Source organism: Pezoporus flaviventris, unplaced genomic scaffold, assembly GCF_033815535.1.
Source record: "Pezoporus flaviventris isolate CSIRO_AGI_PZ_B2104156 unplaced genomic scaffold, CSIRO_AGI_Pfla_v1 ptg000036l, whole genome shotgun sequence".
Taxonomy (NCBI): Eukaryota; Metazoa; Chordata; class Aves; order Psittaciformes; family Psittacidae; genus Pezoporus; species Pezoporus flaviventris.
In genome coordinates this window covers 18,668,376-18,680,859 of record NW_026892584.1, presented here as the reverse complement: position 1 = coordinate 18,680,859, position 12,484 = coordinate 18,668,376, and the positions used below count along the sequence as shown (strand labels likewise).

Here is a 12,484-nt window from a genome sequence, read left to right as displayed (position 1 = left end):
AGATTGCTTCTTATCACTGAACGCTTCCACCTGAAGAATCTGTTTTAAAAGCAAGGTTATATGAAAGTAAATTCTTTGAAAGTCTGTGGGTAATTTTTCAACCTGGTACATAAGAAATTAGACATGTCCCATTAAAACCAGCTGGAATTATGTATGTAATTCTTTGCATACCACCCAGAAAACTTATCCAGAGCCTCTTGCCACTTCTGTTTCCCAAACTTTCCTAAGGCTAAAATCACTATGAAGAACATCTGGGCTCTGTTCTTTGGGGATTTCTATTTTATTCTATCAATATTTTCCCTTGTTTTAACACATGAAAATTGTAATTAGATATTCCCATATTAGGCATATGGGAACATCCATTGTAGATGATGCTCCCAAGAAAATCTGGTTTGTGAATCTCCTGTGCTTGCCATTATTATACCTGTCATTTCTGATTCAGTAGCATTTTGTACCTGTCAGTCATAGCTAAATGAGGTGCATGTATTGAGGATGCATTTGCTTGCTGTCCCAATGCTTATACTTTGTCAGGATTGCACTGGACCCTGCAGGATTGATTTACAAATATGCTCCCAAATATTTAAGGCAAAAAAAGAAATCACCCAGTGGTATCCGTAAATGTACAAAAGAGTGAGGCTACAGAAGTTAAAAAATAAAGGTTATAATCAATATTTCATGTTAATGATAAATAATAAAACATTTGAAAGATAATTAAAAAATCGAGGATTTATCAGTATTCAATAAGAGTTCCTAAATATATATACATCAATATTTATTTTAATAATTATTATGCATACATACATATATGTGCCTACATGCAAATATGTATACATATATGTAAAAATATATGTGTATATTTTTGCAGGCAACTGAGGCAAGCTCAGAATGGGCAAATTGGCCTTGAACATTTTATTATCATAATGGAATTATATATAGATAAGCTAATTAAACCAAGCAGAGGTCATCTACAGTTGTACAGTTCAGCATTTTTGTCTGTTGTAAAACACTGCCTCAGCTGAGGGACATAAATTATGCCAACCCATTCCTTAAACAGAAACCTTATTTCTTCCTGTTAATTTGGTCAGGTCCATCAATCCAAAAGCAACCTTTGACCATTTTTTGATTCAGCTGATTTGGGCTGAGCAGCATTATGGAGGTTTATATGTCCTTTCCTGCTATATGTGGTCAGCACAGTAATATACAGAGTTATCTTCTGCCTTCATAAATTGAAATTAGTTAGTGTCAAGATTGGAAAATTATCTTTTCACCTAACTATATATGTATGTATTAAGTTGATCTGTTGAAAATATGAAAACTCTATTTCAATAACTTTTTCTATATGTAAACCCCTTCACCCAAACCGCTTGGTAATATACTCCTATTAGAGATTGATTTACTCCTATAATAATAATAATGTTTTACTCCTATAATAACAATAATAATAATTTTTTTTCTACTTTACTAGAAAAATCTACTGCAAAGTATGTAAGTGGAAGGAGCTCAGTTTTTACCCTAAGCTTATCCAGAAGAATGGAACTGGATGATCTTATACATAAGCAAAACATTAGATGCCTAGACTTTTATAAATCGAACAGGCTGCATTGCAGTTGAATGTATGATAAGGTTTGCAATTCCCTTCAATTTACATAAGATAGTTTTCAGTGTTGAAATAAGGGTTTAAAAGAAGTAGATGGACTTAGTTTGATCGGTACTCTGTGTTTCCTTGTTTTATGTACTTAAAAATAATATAATGACAAAAGCCAGTTCTAATCAGTGTCAATGTGTTTATTTCTCATGTAGACCAGTGTGCTATTCACTGAAGATCTGATTGAAATTGATTTCTGATTTTTACCTGATGCAAAGGCAGAAATACATAACTTACTTGCTTTCAGACTACAGCTTTCAGATCAGTTGTTGCTTTCCATGTTTTGCTTTTTTTTGCTTTCAAAAAAAGTACATCTTTTGAAATTATTATAAAAAGGAATTAAAATGTATATTAAAATTATATCCTAGTTGATCTTGCAATAAAATTTTACAATTTAATATGTAGACAGTTTTCATTGATAGACATCTATCTAAAAATTTCATTGTCTTATGGAATAAGATTTATTGTGTTCAGTCAATCAACTTCAAGTTATCATACCTGAACCTCAAAGTTCACCTCCAATAATGATGTGCTACCCAGATTCTCTCAAAATGTTGCACAGGTTAATTATAACATGCACACATGTTGGTGCTGTATGGAAAGAAATTAGTAGTTCTGACTTCTGTGTCAAATAATATTTTTTTTGACATACATGGAAATAGATGACTCTGCAATTAATACAGAAAAATATTGAACTATGGAACTAGATCATAACCATAGGAGTCACAGCAGAAAAGCCTGCAAAATTTCTGTGTTCAGCAAAGAGCTAGTGCAAGTGTATCTCAATAAATTCTCTATTTGAGAAAGCAGTTTTTATTAAGCTTATGTGGAGTTTTCTGAAATGAACTGTGTATGTGTGTTCATGTGCACATATTTGTGTGTGTTACACAGACGGGTGTTTGTACGATTTTTGGCATATTGCATGTGGCAGGCTGCTGAAACATGTATAAAGACAGTAGGAAAGAAGCAATGCACATCCTTCTCCTAATCAAGGGAAGGGATTGCTGCAGACTTCCCTTGTGTCAAATCCCAAGGTTCACCCAGAAGCTCTCAAGATAATTTTTCAGCCCCTAGATTTTCATGTTGAAATATCTGTCTTGTTTTCTAAATGAACTTATTTCTTATTTTATTTAAACCACATGAAGTACATGTATTTGACTTCCTAGAACGGAATGCAGTATTTAGTAATTTCAGTATGCACAGCTGTGAAAAGGTGAAGCATATTTTGTGAGCATAATTTGGGGGTAATTTTAAATGGCATACATTTTTCTCCAACTCTTTTCCACAGCCTGAAGCTGGAAACATAAAGTGCAGCTCATATGCTCTTTACAATTTACTCCTGAGAAACACTGACCACAAAAGTCAGTAAACATTCATCATGAGCTTTAGGCTACTTTCCTTGGATTTGGCCTCAGGCTAAGCTAAGGGCTAAAAACATTTCATGAGGGGGTTACAGTTTTAAGAAAAATAAATATATTGCTACTACAACATGGTTACTCAGCTTGGTCTCATGCTGGAAAAATTCTTTCTCCCAACAAATACACACAATTTTATGTTATCCGTCTGTCACATTATAACAGATACTGTGGTTGTAAATCACCAATATGCTAATCAACATAGCTGTTGTGACCTACTTACCACATATTTCTGCCAGAGCTTCCCATAACATGTCACATTGAATCCACTCTGAGAAGTACAAACCAGATATACTTCAACCCATTTAGCACAGAGATTCTGGGGAAGGAAAAAAAAAATAGAGTACAGCAAAGCAAAAAGCTAGGTCAAGTTCTCTGGTTAATCTTGGGCTTCTGTGACATAAAGCCGTGTTTGCCACCTTGTACTGCCATAAGCAATGACATGATTTCTCATGAAAAGGGCTACACATAGAGAAAAGAAAGCCCCCATCCAATTTTATTTCCTGTATCACAGAGAAAACTTGAAAGATTCCTCACTGAATGGTTGTTTGTCTCAGTGCTGTTACTGAGCTCTTTAAGCTAAACAATATCTGCTTACAATAAAAGGATTGTTGATTCAAAAATTGATTGCATTTTTAATCTTTCATCTCCCTTGTAATTTTTATTTAGTATTCAACCCTGTCTGAGGAAGGTCTTTCTACCTGAATGAAACAAAAATACATCAGAAGGAATGATATGAAAATATATACTTTTCTAGAGATTTAATAATGTGTCCAGAAGGTATTTTAATTGTTCTTTTTGTTTTATTTTAAGTCTAATTTTGTATCATTAATGCAGGAAAATAAAATGTCATGGAATTTATTCATCAAGATTCCTCTTATTGTTAATATTCAGTTTAGACAGTAACATCAATCAGTGACCTTACAGCATGAGGGAAAGGAGCTAAAATAGATTATAACACCAAGTGCTACATCAGGTCATCTAATTGATGTTACTGGGGACCGTAACATCGTACTGTTTTTGAAGTACTGTCTAGGATACTACAGATGTCAAGGACAGAATAATATTATCCTAGATTACATAAAATGCAAGAACTTGAAAGTTTCTACCTGTAGTGAGGATTTCGTAGCAGAGTTTTACAGGAAATACCTTTAAACCTGCTGCCCTACCCTAGAGAACTCTCCCTTCCTGAGTTCTCTGAGAGTTTCCATTGCACGCATATAGAATCAGCCGGGGGAGGGAGGACAGCATTCCACCTGCGTGAGGTGTGAGCAGGTAGAAGATCTGCTTAGCCTGGTGGCAAGACTTAAGGAGGAGGTTGAGACACTGAGGACCATCAGGGAGTGTGAGAGGGAAATCGACTGGTGGAGTAACTCCCTGGCGGGCCAGTCGAAACGGTTCCAGGGAGATACCCCCCAAAAGGGGAAGGACCCCCTGCCTTCTCACACAGAGGGGGATGGCCCGAGGCAGCCCCTGCCCTGTAGCTGTTGCGCAGAGGTAGGGGACCAAAAAGACGACGAGGGTTGGAAGCGAGTTCCAGTTCGACGTCGTGGGAAACCCTCCCCCCTTCCTGCCCTGCTTCCCCAGGTGTCCCTCCGTAATAGGTTCGAGGCCCTGGATCTTGAAGGAGAGGTAGGTGAGAATGTGGGGCAAGGCCAGCCCACAAGGCCACATAGGAAAAGGGAGTCAACTTTGCACCTCAAGACTGCCTCTGTTAAGAAAGAAAGAAGGGTCATTGTAGTAGGGGATTCCCTTCTGAGAGGAACAGAGGGCCCGATATGCAGAGTAGACCCTCATCATAGGGAAGTGTGTAGTCTGCCTGGAGCCCGGATCAGGGATATCACCAGGGCGCTCCCCAACCTGGTGCACCCGACAGACTATTACCCGCTGCTGGTCTTCCAGACAGGTGGGGAGGAAGCTGCTTCCCGCAGTCTGAGGGGGATGAAGAAAGACTACAGGGCCTTGGGGCGGATGGTGAAAGAGTCTGGGGCTCAAGTGATCTTCTCCTCTCTCCTTCCATCTTCCACTGATGTGGGAAGGAATGGGAAGATTCAGTTCATGAACAATTGGCTTCGAGACTGGTGCTACAGGCAGGGCTTTGGATTCTTTGATAACGGCTGGTTTTATAGGGCACCAGTCTGGACAATGACAAGTGAGAAAGGTTTGTCTCACAGAGGGAAAAGGATGCTGGGGCACGAATTAGCAGGGCTCATTTGGAGAGCTTTAAACTAGATTCGAAGGGGGATGGGCTTGTAGCTGGGCTTGCCCCAGTGGGGCAGCGCTCCAGAATTAATGAAGACTGGGAGGCCTCCTACAATCCTAGGGTGAAATCGGTGTGCTCAGCTCGCTCCCTGAAATGTCTGTACACCAATGCGCGCAGCATGGGAAATAAGCAGGAGGAGTTGGAAACCTGTGTTAAGTCAGGAGATTATGATCTGGTGGCAATTACAGAGACGTGGTGGGACAGCTCACATGACTGGAATATAGTCATGGAAGGCTATGTCCTTTTCAGGAAAGACAGGCCAGCCAGGCGGGGTGGTGGGGTTGCTCTTTATGTGCGGGAGGAACTACAGTGCACAGAGTTCTGTCCAGGGACAGATGATGAGCGAGTTGAGAGTCTGTGGGTGAGAATTAAGGGGCAGGCTGGCAGGGGGGATACTGTTGTAGGTGTCTGTTACAGACCACCGGATCAGGGTGAGGAAGTTGACGAGACCTTCTACAGGCAGCTGAGAGCGGCCTCACAGTCACAGGCCGTGGTCGTCGTGGGGGATTTTAACTTCCCTGATGTTTGCTGGAAGGACCACTCGGCAACCCAGCCACAGTCCAGGAGGTTCCTCCAGTGTATGGATGATAACTTCCTCCTGCAAATGGTGGATGAGCCGACCAGGAGAGGAGCGCTGCTGGATCTCATCCTCACTAACAAGGAGGATCTGGTCGAAGCAGTAAGGGTTGAGGGCTGCCTTGGTTGCAGCGACCACGAGATGGTGGAGTTCAGGATCTTGTGTGGCAGGACTAGTAGAATACCAAGTAGAATTGCAACCCTGGACTTTAGCAGGGCAAACTTTGGCCTTTTCAAGCAATTGCTAGGGGAAATCCCATGGGCAGGGCTGCTTGAAGGTAAAGGGGCCCAAGATAGTTGGTTGACATTCAAGGACTGCTTTTTCCGTGCTCAAGATCGGAGCATCCCGACACGTAGGAAGACAAGGAAGAGGGCCAAGAGACCTGCGTGGCTAAACAGGGAATTGCTGGGTATGCTCAAGTGGAAGAGGAGAGTTTACAGGTCATGGAAGGAGGGGCTGGCCACTTGGGAGGAATATAAGGCTGCTGCTAGAGGATGTAGGAAGGCAGCTAGGAGGACTAAGGCATCCTTAGAATTAAACCTGGCAAGAAGGGTCAAGGACAGCAAAAAGAGCTTTTTTAAATACATGGCAGACAAAACTAACACCAGAGGCAATGTAGGCCCAATGATGAACGGGATGGGTGCCCTGGTGACAGAAGATAAAGAGATGGCAGAGTTACTGAATGCCTTCTTTGTCTCTGTCTACTCTGCTGCGGGCAGTCCTGAAGAGCCCTGTACCCCTGAGACCTTAGATGAAGTCAGGTCGACGGAGCGGTTTGCCTTAGTCGATGAGGAATGGGTTAGAGACCAGTTGAGCAATCTGGACATCCATAAATCCATGGGTCCAGATGGGATGCACCCGCGGGTGCTGAGGGAACTGGCGGAAGTCATTGCTAGACCACTCTCCATCATCTTTACCAAGTCTTGGGAAACGGGAGAGGTGCCTGAGGACTGGAGGAAAGCAAATGTCACTCCAGTCTTCAAAAAGGGCAAGAAGGAGGACCCGGGTAACTACAGACCGGTCAGCCTCACCTCCATCCCTGGGAAAGTGATGGAACACCTTATCCTTGATACCATCTTAAGGCATATCAAGGATAAGAAGGTTATGAGGGGCAGTCAACATGGCTTCACCAGGGGGAAATCATGTTTGACCAATCTCTTAGCCTTTTATGAGGAAATAACACGGTGGATGGATGATGGCAGAGCGGTGGATGTGGTCTACCTTGACCTCAGCAAAGCATTTGACACAGTCTCCCACAGCATCCTCGCGGCTAAAATGAGGAAGTGTGGACTGGATGATCAGGTAGTGAGGTGGACTGCGAACTGGCTGAAGGAGAGAAGCCAGAGAGTTGTAGTCTATGGGGCTGAGTCTAGTTGGAGGCCTGTAACTAGTGGAGTGCCTCAAGGGTCAGTACTGGGACCGGTATTATTTAATATATTCATCAATGATTTAGATGAGGGAATTGAGTGTACTATCAGCAAGTTTGCTGATGACACTAAGCTGGGAGGAGTGGCTGATACGCCAGAAGGCTGTGCTGCCATCCAGCGAGACCTGGATAGGCTGGAGAGTTGGGCAGGGAGTAACTTGATGAAATATAACAAGGGAAAGTGTAGAGTCCTGCATCTGGGCAGGAACAACCCCAGGTTCCAGTATAGGTTGGGGAATGACCTGTTAGAGAGCAGTGTAGGGGAGAGGGACCTGGGGGTCCTAGTGGACAACAGGATGACCATGAGCCAACACTGTGCCCTTGTGGCTAAGAAGGCCAATGGCATCCTGGGGTGTATTAGAAGGGCGGTGGTTAGTAGGTCGAGAGAGGTCCTCCTTCCCCTCTACTCTGCCCTGGTGAGACCCCATCTGGAATATTGTGTCCAGTTCTGGGCCCCTCAGTTCAAGAAGGACAGGGAGCTGCTGGAGAGAGTCCAGCGCAGGGCAACAAAGATGATTAAGGGAGTGGAACATCTCCCTTATGAGGAAAGACTGAGGGAGCTGGGTCTCTATAGTTTGGAGAAGAGGAGACTGAGGGGTGACCTTATCAGTGTCTATAAATATATAAAGGGGGAGTGTCACGAGGACGGAGCCAGGCTCTACTCAGTGGCAAACAATGATAGGACAAGGGGTAATGGGTACAAACTGGAACACAAGAGGTTCCACTTAAACTTGAGAAGAAACTTCTTCTCAGTGAGGGTGACGGAACACTGGAACAGGCTGCCCAGGGAGGTTGTGGAGTCTCCTTCCCTGGAGACATTCAAAACCCGCCTGGACGCATTCCTGTGTAACATTATCTAGGTGTTCCTGCTCTGGCAGGGGGATTGGACTAGATGATCTTTCGAGGTCCCTTCCAATCTCTAACATACTGTGATACTGTGATACTGTAATAATAGAATAGTTAGGGTTGGAAAGGACCTTAAGATCATCAAGTTCCAAACCCCCTGCCATGGGCAGGGACACCTCACACTAAACCTTGCCATCTAAGGCTTTGTCCAACATGGCCTTGAATACTGCCAGGGATGGAGCATTCACAACCTCCCTGGGCAACCCATTCCAGTGCCTCACCACCCTAGCAGTAAAGAACTTCTTCCTTATATCTGAGAAGAGCAGATTAGATTGTACTTAGACAAAATTTTATAGAATTGGAATCACTGTTATTGAGGGAGGATTGCAAGAGTACCTGAAAAGAATAATTACGGTAACAGCTGAAAAGTTCACTGTCCCTTGAAAAAAATGCACAGTTCCTCTTCAAGTAACTTCTTATTCTGGCCTTGATAGAAATCCTCAGTGCTGAGGAGTTAAATACTGTTTTCTACTGCAGACATGTAACTTCCAGTGAAAGAAAGAGAGATTCACTTAGGCAGCCAAAAGCATAACTTGTCTCGCTGTCTCAAATGGAGTGCTTTAAACTACACTGCGATAATCACAGATGCTCTGCTCTTGGCAGAATGGGAAAAGCTCGATACAGATTCACAAAATAGCTCCATTAGGTAAACACGCCATCAGTCTTTATTACCTCTATTATCTTAAAGCAAATTTTACCTAACACAATCTGGAAATAAACTTACAAAAAGTCTGAGGAGTAAGCTATGAATTAATGCAAAATGACTAAGTACTGAGGCCCAGTAAGCTTAATCCTAATCAACACCAAAGCAACAAATGGGAGTCAAAGATGTAGACAGCACCATGGTAATTTGTTCCTGTGACTAGAGTATCAAAAATAAGGGTTTATCATGTCAGCATCAGCTAGTGAGTTTAAATGTATGCATAGCTTATGGTTGACATTTGTTCAAAGTAACTTTTTATGAGGAACAGTTGAATATTTCAGTTTTGTCCTCCTAATTCCATTTAATTTCACACATTATGTCCAACTTCTTCATATTTTTTTGGCATCCTTATAAAGACAAAACTGCATGGGTTTGTTTTCTGTTTGGGTTTGTTGTTTTTTTTTCAAAAAAAATCCACCTAATTTTACAGAAAGACCAATTCTTTCACTCCAATGTGCATTCCAGTTCTTTCACTCCAATGGTCAATCACAAGATAAATTTCCATATGGCCTAACAGAATTTTCTTGGATTCCCTGAAAGCTTCTATAACAGCAGGATGATCTAAAGAAGCATGCTGAGATACTTTAAATTCTTTCTTCTCTTTACAGCCCAAATGATATGCCAACATGTTAGAAGAGTTATTCCTCTGTCACAGGAAACTTTCATGAAGAGGGAGAAATATATTTTGAGTTGAGCATATCAGAATACCTTCTACTGTCCTACATCAACTACTGTTTCTAGTTACACTCTGGCTGTGTAACCAAGTCACAACTTGGTTTTATTACTGTATTTCCACTCATGAAAAATAAGGTGGAGCAAATTTTAAAGTGGTGGTATTAACAGATAAAATTCCATAAGTGTAAATGGTGCAAAGCTGATTTATTCTAGGAAAGGATGGGAGGACCCAAGGAATAAGTTACAGTACTTGCTTTACAGAGTCCAGCAGCTGACTGAAGTTTTTCTGACCTAAATTAAAAGCCTTCAGATGAATTCAAACAGGTGGGAAGTGAAGAAAATACCTGTGGGATCTATCACACACTGTATATTTTGAGCACTGTACGATTACTGCACCTAGTGATACCAGAGTCCATATGCAGGGCTCTTGAGTCTGTATGTGATAGAGTACCATTACATTCAAGGGAAAACAGCTCTAATGCTATCTAGATTGCTCAGAGTCTTACTAGAGATAACGTGCAAAATAATGCCTCTGAGCCTGAGGACATGATTTTACACATTCCTAGTGTGTTACCGAAGTCCATTACTAAGAATGCGTTCTGGCAGTCTTCCTTTGAGGATGAACAAATACTACAGGGAACATGCTACATGCCAGACAAACAGCCTTAGATTCAAGTCCTGCCAGATGAATATGTTGCCTTTTATGTATTTGAAATGCATTTTAAATCCACAGCAGCATATTGCAATAGGATCATGATGGGCCTATGATCCTATTAACAAAGCCAAAAAGACCTTGGGAAAAAGGTTCTACTTTTATTTATTTATTTTCAGCACTTGCTTGCATATGCTGTTTTAGCTCACTTCTTAGGGTGAAGGTTTTTCCTGATTGAAAATGAATGTGGAAGTCTATTAATGAAAGATAATTTTTTTCAAAAGGTTGATACAAGTATAGGAAGCTAGCAAGAAACAGAGTTTTAATGCAGCATGGCAATATGAGCCAGATGGCCACAATAAGGAAGTTGGATCTGTGTCTGGATGTGAATAATAGCTATATGTAAACCCAGAGCTCTTAACAAAGAAAGGATGCACCTCTGTTCAAAGATGGTTCCAATCTACATGAAGACTTTGCTCACAACAGTGATTTTGGCTTGATCTCAGCCCCACATATATATTTACATTTAACACACCAGTGAGTCAGAATAGGACTTCTTAAATTGCAACACCATAATCCTCATCATTTTCTACTGACAAACCACCCAACTACCACAAAATGACTGTTTCTATTGAGGAATAGCATGCTAATTATTTAACTGCAGTAGTTATTTAACTACTCTTTTATTAGCACATTCCCCCATTTCACCACTTTCACTCTCTCAGGGTCAAATTCTGCACTCTTTAATTAAGGAAAGGCTTTTATTAACAACAATGTATTTTTTGTGGGCAGATATTACATATTCAATCGCATATTCTATCTGTGTAAGCAATGGTGATAGCTGTCCTCTGCCTTTCATTTGCTTTAAATGCAAAACATTTCTGAAACCCTCTCTTCAGGTTGGTACTACTTTAATCTTAAATATATTTCATAGAATCACAGAATCATAGAATCAACTAGCTTGGAAAAGATCATCAAGTCCAAGACCACCACTAAAACATATCACTGAAGACCTCACCTACACGTTTTTTGAACACTTCCAGGGATGGTGATTCCACCACTTCCCTGGGCAGCCTGTTCCAATCCCTGATCATCCTCTCAGTGAGGAAGTTTTTCCTAATACCCAGTCTAAACCTTCCCTGGCACAGCTTGAGGCCATTACCTCTTGTCCTATTGCTTGTTACTTGGGAGAAGAGACTGATCCCCACCTCACTACAACCTCCTTTCAAGTAGTTGTAGGGTGCTGTAAGATCCCCCCAAGCCTTCTCTTCTCCAGACTAAACATCCTCAGTTGCCTTAGATACCAGTCTTTTCCCATCACTTGACTGCAAACAACCCCTTTTTCATGGAACATAAACATCACAGACTACATTGTTTTGTCCTTGAATTACTTTAAAGACATTTATGTGAAACAAATTGAAATTTGTGAAACTAGTGATTAAGTAATAGCTGCAAGAAGATGGCAGTGTTTTCAGGTGCAGTGAATATAGTAGTAGGAAATGTGATTCAGAATAATTTGAAATGCCTTTCAGAAGCTGCAGATAGTTTGCACACCCTCTTCACTACATCAGAACCATCATATATATATATATATATATATAAAATCAGGTTTACACATAAATATATGATATGTTTATTGTAGAAAACACAAAACTTTATTTACTATCTGAAGTTTCACCCTGTTCCAGTTGACCTGTTTGCCGCTGAAAGTGTATATTTTTCATGAAGTTACCTGGAAATGGTCAGGTTGAAGTCTACTTTGAGGCTGGATAGTTCACTGGTTTCTTTTAAGTTCTCATCAGCTATCTGTAACCAGAATAAAGCACACTTACTACAGTGACTAAACAGTATTGAATTTCACTGTGCCACTGCACAGAATTATAATATGTTCAAGGTACCTCAGCAAATCGCTGAGATCCTGTTACCATACTTTGTTGTAATAATTAGATAAACTTGTGAATAAGAAAAACATTACTAAATTTATATTATTAGGGAACGTTTATTATATTTATGTTCCTTAAAATCAAGCAGAAGACATTTAGTTTTTATACCGTATTAGTCATTACCGATTTGTTTGGTAGGGTTTTTTTCCCCAAACTTGTCTGCATACAGCCTTTGCTGAGGTAGTAAAAATGAAGCTGGAGAAGTCAACAGGGTACCTGTCATAGTATTTTTCCCATAATCACATCCACTTCTGTCAAAATGTACTCCTTGCCACTATT

The 12,484-nt window shown here is 40.9% G+C and overlaps 1 long non-coding RNA gene across 2 annotated transcripts in view; it reads right to left on the bottom strand.

Annotated features, from left to right (window-relative positions):
• LOC133274334 (uncharacterized) overlaps window positions 1–12,484 on the bottom strand; it is a 156,058-nt gene that overhangs the window by 19,340 nt on the left and 124,234 nt on the right. For both annotated transcript variants that reach the window (XR_009745116.1, XR_009745115.1), the window contains one exon: window positions 3,284–3,379. This is a non-coding gene — a long non-coding RNA (uncharacterized LOC133274334). The remainder of the gene's footprint in view (window positions 1–3,283; window positions 3,380–12,484) is intronic.